The sequence below is a fragment of the Microcebus murinus genome, chromosome 17 (assembly GCF_040939455.1).
Source record: "Microcebus murinus isolate Inina chromosome 17, M.murinus_Inina_mat1.0, whole genome shotgun sequence".
Lineage (NCBI taxonomy): Eukaryota > Metazoa > Chordata > Mammalia > Primates > Cheirogaleidae > Microcebus > Microcebus murinus.
The window spans coordinates 46,199,587-46,208,926 of NC_134120.1; the positions used below are offsets into that span (position 1 = coordinate 46,199,587).

At 47.0% G+C, this 9,340-nt stretch overlaps 1 pseudogene; it reads right to left on the minus strand.

The window, feature by feature from the left end:
- Positions 1–6,515: 6,515 nt before the first annotated feature.
- LOC105860868 (vesicle-associated membrane protein 8 pseudogene) lies at positions 6,516–6,840 on the minus strand (annotated as a pseudogene).
- Between the last annotated feature and the right edge of the window lie 2,500 nt (positions 6,841–9,340).

Sequence of the window (9,340 nt, forward strand, 5' to 3'; positions counted from 1 at the left end):
TCCCAAATTGGTTTTCTTGTGTGTTAAATTAGAGAAATTAGGCTCCCAAATCAAGGAAAATCAGTAGGGGTTATACTATAGCTGGCACTTAGAATTAGCCAAAAGAAGGAATGATCAACTTGACTCTCTCCAGGAAGTCAATAATATTTGAGACTGTCTCGGAATTAAAGAAACTAGCAGAAGCTGCTCCTGAAATCAGGAAGGCACCAGAAACTCTCTCCTTCTGTTCCACCAACCTTCTGCTCTCTGAACTTCCCTATACGGATGATTTCATTTTTCTTCCTCCTCCTTCCCCTATTCCCTTACCTCAAACTGCAAAAGGACCAGAAATAGCTAGAGGAGAAGATGAAATAGCAGTTGCTTCTTTTAGACTAAAACCCACTGGGAGAGGGGATCCTAACATATTATATACATCCTAGACCAAATCACAGTTAAGAGCCCTGGTATCTGGATCACCAAAGCTTGCAAGGGATCTATTTCAGCAGGGGTCAAAGGTCTGCTCGGGGCTTCTAGGCAAAGCTGCCAGGGAGGGGTGATAGTGGCCTCACCCAACCACACATCTCTCTTCTTGGCCTCTGAGCAATTCAATGAGACCTAGAGGTAGGGGATCTGGCCTGTGGGCCTGTCCCTGGGTCCCCAACGATCTGTCCCTGACCATGCCAGGGAGAAGCATGCTGGACCCAAGTTGCCCACTGGGTGCCCGAGCAGGTTGGATGTTCCTCCACCCCAGCGCACGCCCCACACTGATGGGGTCCCCTTGGCAAGCAGCACCAGGGAGGGCCAGCGGCCAGGGCGCTCACAGTCCCAGCACACCCCAGTCCGCTGTCGACAAGGTCTCAGCCCCATTCTCTGTGGAAGCCTTGGGCGTGGTGGCTCTATTGCCTCTCTTGGCAGCCACAGGTGGGAGAGGGCAAGGGGAGAAAAAGATTCTGGAAAAGTTTGAGCCCCACTGTCTGCAGAAGGCCCGGTGAGGTAGATGCAGCAACAGAGAGGAGAAGCAGTTCCTGTTGTGGGGGCGCCTCGATGGCCCTTCGGCGGCGTCTCAGTGGCACAAGAAAGGTATTTCCCCCCCCTTCGTGTGAAGCAGGGTGAGGCAATTAGCGAACAGCACACATCTGTTTATACTCATACCTCCAGTTATCTCTTGGGTTGTGAAGAAAGGCAAAAGGGAGGTGGGATGCACAGGGATCGCGCAGAATTCAAAGAAAATTAATCACTTCAAAGGTCAGCTCATGGCCAGCGCGTAATTAGTTTGTGCCTTGCTAGGGCCCTTTGGGGGGGGGGAATAAAAGGCACCCCGCAATTCAGGTCGGGGTCCTTGCCTGTAAGAGCGGCCACTGCGCTGGCACTCTAGGGCCTGGACCCTGGCTAGCCAGAAAATAAAGCTCCTCTTGAGTGATTGCATCCTTGGTGTCTTTGTTCGCCTGCCTGGCGGGGTGCAGGAAGCCGGTCCCTAACACTGTGAGCCCTGCCTCAATAGTCTCTCAGCACCCATGGCTGGGGCAGGGGAAAGGTGTTAGAAATGATCCACAGTGTCATTAAGCAAGTAGCCAAACACTGCAAATTGTCTCGGCAAGGCAAAACCTTTACTTGTGGTCGGAAGGGCGCTCAGTGCGGTCAGAGCAGCCAGCCAGCGCTACGGGGGGTTTCTCGCCTTTTATCCCCAGCAGACCCATGGCTGTGTCTCACTTTCCATTGCAGGATCTTGTTCTTACCCGACTGGCTAGGGGGTGTTGCTAAGACACAAAGGAAGGGGAGGTCCGGGGCTCTTAGTGTAAATGTTTAAAGTTGGTGGGCTAAGACACAAAGGAAGAGAGGGTAGGGGGCTCTTAGTGCAGTAACTGTTTAAAGTTAGGCACACCAGGGTATGCGGAAGTATGTTACTCCCTGACACTCTGGCAGAAAAGGCCTAGCCAAGGTTATCTCCCCCCGCCCCCACGAGGGAAAGAAAAGAATCTGAGTGGAAGAAAGATAGCACTCTGGTCATCTCTGTCCCTCTCCAGAAAGCAGCCCACCCAGAACGTCCAGACGCTGGGGTCATGCAGATCCCCTTGGACCCACCGGCCCCCTGCGGTCCTATAGTCTGGGCTGGAGTTGGGAAAAGTTTGTGTGGGAAAGAGCAAGGCGACAGGAAAACAGAGGGGCTGAGGCCCCCTGGGGAGGACAAAGGTGCAAGGTGGGTGGAGAATCAATATGGCGCCTGCCGTCTGGGCTCGTCTGCAGTGATGGGAAGTGACCCGAGGGCGCCAGCTGCCCGGTGCTTGGTCCTCACAAACCTCCCAGTTCTCTGGCGGGGGCAGCTTTTGAGCTGCGAGGGTAGAAGAGCTCTCCAGCAGCTTGGGAGCCCGCTGGCTGCCAGAGCTGTGGGGGAGGGAGAAATAAGCCGCCCCACTGAAAGAGCAGCCTTGCTGAAATAACAGGAAAATATCGAATCCTGCAATTTCATAACATCTGAAGATCAATCATGAGCTCTCCCTACTCCCTGCTTTCTCTCCCAAGCTGGCAGGCACCCCGCAGGGTTCCTTTGTCACAAACATCTAAAACGAGCTGAAAGAAACAGAAAGGAAATGTAAATCTTTCTCTTTACATTTGCCAGAAACTGCTTTCAGAATTTGTTCTACAGCCTCAAGGTGTTCCTGAGGGGCAGGGGGTTGCAGGGAGGCCTTGGTTTCCTGCCCAAAACTATCTCCGGGCAAAAATCACAACCCCTGTGATAAGCCTGAATACATCTCAGAGATAACCAAGTCTCCAGGAACAGAGAAAATAAGAAAGATGGACAACCTGACTTCTCCTCTGGCAGCTGCCTGCTAATTGCTCCACAACAATTACTATTTTTTTTCTTTCTCTTTGTCCCCATAAAATCAGCAAGCCACTTGGCCTTGGTGCTGGCACCCTCTTCTCTTTTTTTGGAATGCCATGCTGGCTCTCTGCTCTCCCCCCCTTTCTTAGCTCTGTCCTTCTAAAGGATAAACTTTTTTACTTTTATATCTTTTTTTTTTTTTTTTTGAGACAGAGTCTCACTTTGTTGACCAGGCTAGAGTGAGTGCCGTGGCGTCAGCCTGGCTCACAGCAACCTCAATCTCCTGGGCTCAGCGATCCTCCTGCCTCAGCCTCCCGAGTAGCTGGGACTACAGGCATGCGCCACCATGCCCGGCTAATTTTTTGTATATATATTTTTAGTTGGTCAATTAGTTTCTTTCTATTTTTGGGGTCTCGCTCAGGCTGGTTTCGAACTCCTGACCTTGAGCCATCCGCCCGCCTCGACCTCCCAAAGTGCTAGGATTACAGGCGTGAGCCACCGCGCCCGGCCTTATATCTTTTTTTTTAAATATACTTATTTTCTTTCTTTCTTTTTTTATTCTTCAATTCATAGAGAAATACGTAATTATACTTTTATATCTTAATCTCTGTGTGAGAAGTCTTTCTCCATGCCCGCTATGAGCACCTAACAGGCTTTCCATCCTAACATCCACCTACCCTTCTCTCTGGACTCCAAGCATCTCCAGGGTTGATCTCGGCCCAAATCCTGCTCCTTCGTGTTCTGCTCCTAAATCTGGGGGCTGAAAGTCCAGGATCAAAGTGTCAGCCGGCTTGGTTTCTTCTGAACCTCTCTCCTAGGCTTGCAGATGGCTGTGTTCTCTTCTCCCTATATAATTCCTCCAGTGATCCTCCCGCCTCAGCCTCCCAAAGTTCTAGGATTAGAGGCATGAGCCACTGTGCTAGGCCAAAGTGCTAGATTCTTTATGAGCAAGTTCTTCCTTGGATATCAGAAGAATTAAGTTAGCAAATCCCATAGAGATAACCATAGATAAATCTAAACCCCTGCCAAACGTTAAGCAATACCCCCTTAGTGTTAGGGTGGAGAGTTAGTGTAGAGCTGGTGTATGCAGGTGTGAGAAAAATTTCTCTTGACAAAGATTAGGATAAAAGGAAGAAGTTTATTTTACTTTCCCAAGCAGGAAAAGGCCCAACGGGAGAGAAGAAGAAGAGTACGTTGGTCTAGAAATCTGGTTATTCAGACCTTTTATTTAGGAAATGTAAAAAGGGAAGAAAGATGATTTATGTTTGTAGTGAAATTAACAGAGTGTTGTGAACTGTCCTATCTGATCTTTCTCTTTTTCTTAGCTGTAGACAGATAATAGAATTGGCTGTGTGAAACTATACTATCTGTTCCTTTTCTTTAGCCATAGACTGATAGCGGGAATGGCTGTTAGAGATCTTGTCCTCAAGATTTGATTGTGGGCCAGGGGAGGTGGCTCACGCCTGTAATCCTAGCACTCTGGGAGGCCGAGCGGGCGGATTGCTGAAGGTCAGGAGTTCGAAACCAGCCTAAGCAAGAGCGAGACCCATCTCTACTATAAATAGAAAGAAATTAATTAGCCAAGTAATATATATACGAAAAATTAGCCAGACATGGTAGTGTATGCCTGTACTCCCAGCTACTCGGGAGGCTAAGGCAGGAGGATTGCTTGAGCCCAGGAGTTTGAGGTTGCTGTGAGCTAGGCTGATGCCATGGCACTCACTCTAGCCTGGGCAACAAAGTGAGGCTCTGTCTCAAAAAAAAAAAGAATGTTAAGGCCTAGGTCTCCAATTCTCTTGAACTCTTCCTCATTGATGAAAGATAGCTGCTACCGCTCCAGTCATCCCATCTGTATTCCAGGAAGGAGGAGGAGTTGAAGGGTAAAAGGTGCAAGCCAGATGAGTCTGTCCCTTTTAATTTGAAAATAATAGCTTTACTAGAAGCCCTCATAAGAGATTTCCATTTACATACCATTGATCAGGACTAGGTGAGAAAGTTCCTGCTAAGTACAAGGTAGGCTGGAAAATAAAGCTTTTACAGCTAGACACATTTCTACCCCCAACAAAACTGGGTTTTGTTGATAAGTGCAGAAAATAGATATTCAGTCAGCAATTAACAGAATCCATTTAACCGGAGTTCTCCAGAATTTCAAATCATCAATTTCCTGGCTCATAGTTGATCTTTTTTTTTTTTTTTTTTGAGACAGAGTCTCACTTTGTTGCCCAGGCTAGAGTGAGTGCCATGGCATCAGCCTAGCTCACAGCAACCTCAAACTCCTCGGCTCAAGCAATCCTCCTGCCTTAGCCTCCCGAGTAGCTGGGACTACAGGTATGCGCCACCATGCCTGGCTAATTTTTTCTATATATATTAATTGGCCAATTAATTTCTTTCTATTTATAGTAGAGACGGGGGTTTCGCTCTTGCTCAGGCTGGTTTTGAACTCCTGACCTCCAGCAATCCGCCCACCTCAGCCTCCCAGAGTGCTAGGATTACAGGCCTGAGCCACCACACCTGGCCACTGTGTGTGAACTAAAATGCTCACTGCCCCCCACCGGCTGACTGAATGGACCACCTCGTGGCCAAAGGAATATTCTAGAGCAAAGTTGCCAGCCAGGAGAAGGGAGGTCAAACAAGCTTTATCATGCCCACCTCCCTTCTTTTTTTTTTTTTTTTTTTTTTTGAGACAGAGTCTCGCTTTCTTGCCTAGGCTAGAGTGAGTGCCGTGGCGTCAGCCTAGCTCACAGCAACCTCAATCTCCTGGGCTCAAGCGATCCTACTGCCTCAGCCTCCCGAGTAGCTGGGACTACAGGCATGCGCCACCATGGCCAGCTAATTTTTTTTTTTATATATATATATTAGTTGGCCAATTGATTTCTTTCTATTTTTATAGTAGAGACGGGGTCTCGCTCAGGCTGGTTTTGAACTCCTGACCTTAAGCAATCCGCCTGCCTCGGCCTCCCAGAGTGCTAGGATTACAGGCGTGAGCCACCGTGCCCGGCCCCACCTCCCTTCTTGAAGACTTCCTTTGTAACCCATTAACAGGCCTAAGGGTATGCAAGACAAACCTGCAGGTCCTCAATTTATGCAACAAATGGTGGCTTATCTCTGGTAAACAGTTTATGTTAAAACATTCCAAGTCTTTAGACAAAGCTTCATGTCTTTAGCCAATTACAATCTAAAGAATCTTTAAACCCACCTATAACCTGTAAGCCCCCCCCCTTCGAGATGGCCCTCCTTTTTGGGTCAAACCAATGTATGCCTCCCACATATTGACTGATGGCTTTACCCGGAACCCTTGTCTCTAAAATGTATAAAAACCAAACTGTAACCCAGCCACATCCAGTCCACTTGCCCAAGGCCTCTAGGCAGTGGCTCCGGGTCATGGTCCTCAAATTTGGCTCAGAATGAATCTCTTTAAAATTATTTTGCAGAGTTTGGCTTTTTTCCGTTGACAGGTATTTATTGCCCACTAGCCACCAACTGCTTCCCGGCCACATGCTGGGCCCTCTGGGTCTCTCCAACCCACTCTAAGGACCTGGAAATGCAGCCACAGTCCAGCTCTCTCTTTCTGGGGGACCAAGGTGCTCCCTGGGGCATACGACATGGCAGAGGGGCCTCAGGGTGAGGGGCAGTAGGACCTAGCAGCATTCCCTGTGGAGAGGGGGCCCTCCTGCACCCATTATGAGGGGTTGCCCCCAAGAAGAGGGCAGGGTGGGCGGGGCTCCCTAAGTTACTTAATGGATGACACGAGTGGCAAAGAGCACGATGAAGAGGACGATAATAAAAACAATCACACAGATGAGGACAATCATCTTCACGTTCTTCCACCAGAACTTCCGAGCCGCCTTCTGCGATGTCGTCTTGAAGTGCTCCGATGTGGCTTCCAGATCCTCTGTCTTGTTGCGGAGATGGTCCAGGTTTTCTCCTGGGGCCAGGATCCGCTCCACATTCTGGGTCATGATATTCTTGACTCCCTCCACCTGGCTCTGCAGGTTCCGCACTAGATCATTTCCTCCCCCTCCACTGGCTTCCTCCGTGACTCACCTAGGCTGGGGCTGCTTCCTCCCGGGGCAGCGGGCGGCTCACTTCCTGCTTGCTCCAATTTTCCACCCGCCCTGCCCACCACCCATAATTGATCTTAATCCATCTTTTTTTTTTGTTGTTTGCTTTCTTTTTTTGATAAGAAAACCTCATATTAATCCATCTTTAAACAAGCAGGAATGCATAGGCAAGACAGATGTGTGTATGCACGTATGTCACAAATTTGTATCAGGGATTTGCAACCAAATTCATTATTAGGATCTTATTTATATCTGTATCTGTACTGTGAGGTTTTGGGGTTTCAAAAATACCAGTTACCCACATTGCATCTCCAGGTTTTGAATCAAATCGAGAAAACAGATGGGGTCAGATCACCTGCTTTATTAAAGATTAAAGAACCTAGATTGCACAGGAAGATAAAATGGAATGCCCTCCTTCCCTCTTGGCACACTTGAGATGAGGTGATAGGAAAAGGTGGGCACACAGAGCACACTTACCCGGTGTCTGGGTCACGCACAGAAAAAAACCCCTCAGTGTGGATGACCTCAATGCCTGCCTTTTGACAAATGCCCTTGAGGAATGCCAACAGAACACAGGCTCCCTTAGTGAGGGAAACAAAATGAAATGACCAAACCTCTTCTACTCTCAATATTTTATGAGCTCTATTCTATTTTATGGGCTCATGCAGGAATGTGGTAAGAGGGACATATTGCCTGTATATGAAAGATAATTTTTAGGTTACAATTTTCCTGAATAATCCCTGAGTTGTCATTTTATGAGAACATTTAGTAGGGGCCAGAACCTATAAGTACAATTAGAAACCTCAAGCATATTATTTTTTACTGAAATATAATTCATAATAAATGCAAAATAAGCCCAAAGAGAATTTGGCCTGATAAACATGCTTCTCATCGAAATACAATGGGTTCTTGGCTAGGCGCAGGGACTCATGCCTGTAATCCCAGCAATTTGGGAGGTTAAGGTAGGAGAATCACTTGAGGCCAGGAGTTCAAGATCAGTCTGGGCAATAATAGCAAGATCTTGTCTCTATAAAAAAAATTTTAAATTACCAGGCATGGTGGCACACACCTGTAGTTCCACCTACCAGGAGACTGAAACTGAAGGGTCCCTTAAGCCTGGGGGTTTGAGGTTACAGTGAGCTATAATCACATCACTGCACTCCAGCCTGGGCAGCAGAGCTAAACTCTATCTCAAAACAAACAAAAACAAAACAAAAAAAGAGAAATACAATGTGCTCCTAGGAGGATAACTGCTTTTTCTAAGTTGAATGCCAACAAAACATCCACACATACATTGTCAATGTTACACAAAAAAAGTATAAATAGACATAGAAGATATACTTAGAAAAGCAAGACTGCAATTTAGTGGGTGGGAAAAACCAGGTAAGAGGTGAGGATAACTAATGGTGAGTAGATGTGCAAGTGAGAAGATGAGATGTTCAGGATAGAGGATGTAAAGAGTTGGTCCTTGTGATGGTTAATTTTGACTAGGCCACCGGAGTACCCAGACATTTGGTTAAACATTACTTGAGTGTGTCTACGAGGGTGTTTTTGGATGAAGTTAGAATTTGAAATGAAGACTGAGTAAAGAAAACTGCACCCCCATGTGGGTGGCCTCTTGTAATCTGTTGAGGGCTTGAATTGAAAAGGGAGAATTTGCTCTCTGCCTGCCTGAGCTGAGACATCGGGTTTCTGCCCTTAGACTGGGACTTCAGCATCAGCGCTTGAGGTTGTCAGGCACTGGGACTCACCCTGAACTACACTACCCACTTTCCTGGGTCTCTAACTTGCAGATGGCAGATCATGGGACCTCTCAGCATCTATAATCACATGAACCAATTCCTTATAATAAATCTCTTTCTATATAGCTCCTAATGGTTGTTTCTCTGGAGAATACTGATACAGTGCTACACACACACACACAGAGTTTATTGCTTTCTTTTTACCTACCAGCGTTTTAAGTCTGTTTGTGTTGCTATAAAGGAATACCTGAGGCTAGGTCATTTATTTAAAAAAAAAAGTTTATTTGGCTGATGATTCTGATATCTGGAAAAGTTCAAGACTGAGTACCTGCATCTGGCGAGAGCCACAAGCTGCTTCCACTCATGGCAGAAAGTGAAGGGAAGCCAGTGTGTGCAGAGATCACATGGCAAGAGGAAGCAAAAGAGTGTGTGAGGTGCCAGTCTCTGTTTAACAACCAGTGCTTGTAGGAACTAATAGAGAACTCACTCGTGAAGGAGGCATTAATCTGCTTGTGAGAGATCCATCTCTAAGACCCAAAAACCTTCCATTAGCCCCGCCAACACTGGGGATCAAATTTCAACAATTGATGTGGAAGGACAAACACCCAAACTACAGAGACCAGTGTATTCAGATCCACAGTAGTCAAATCCCTCAGATGATGTACACTATTTCCAGCAAGAACAAAAAATAATTATCAAATGCTTTAATTCTGCAGTGGGGGCAGAATTCTAATTAT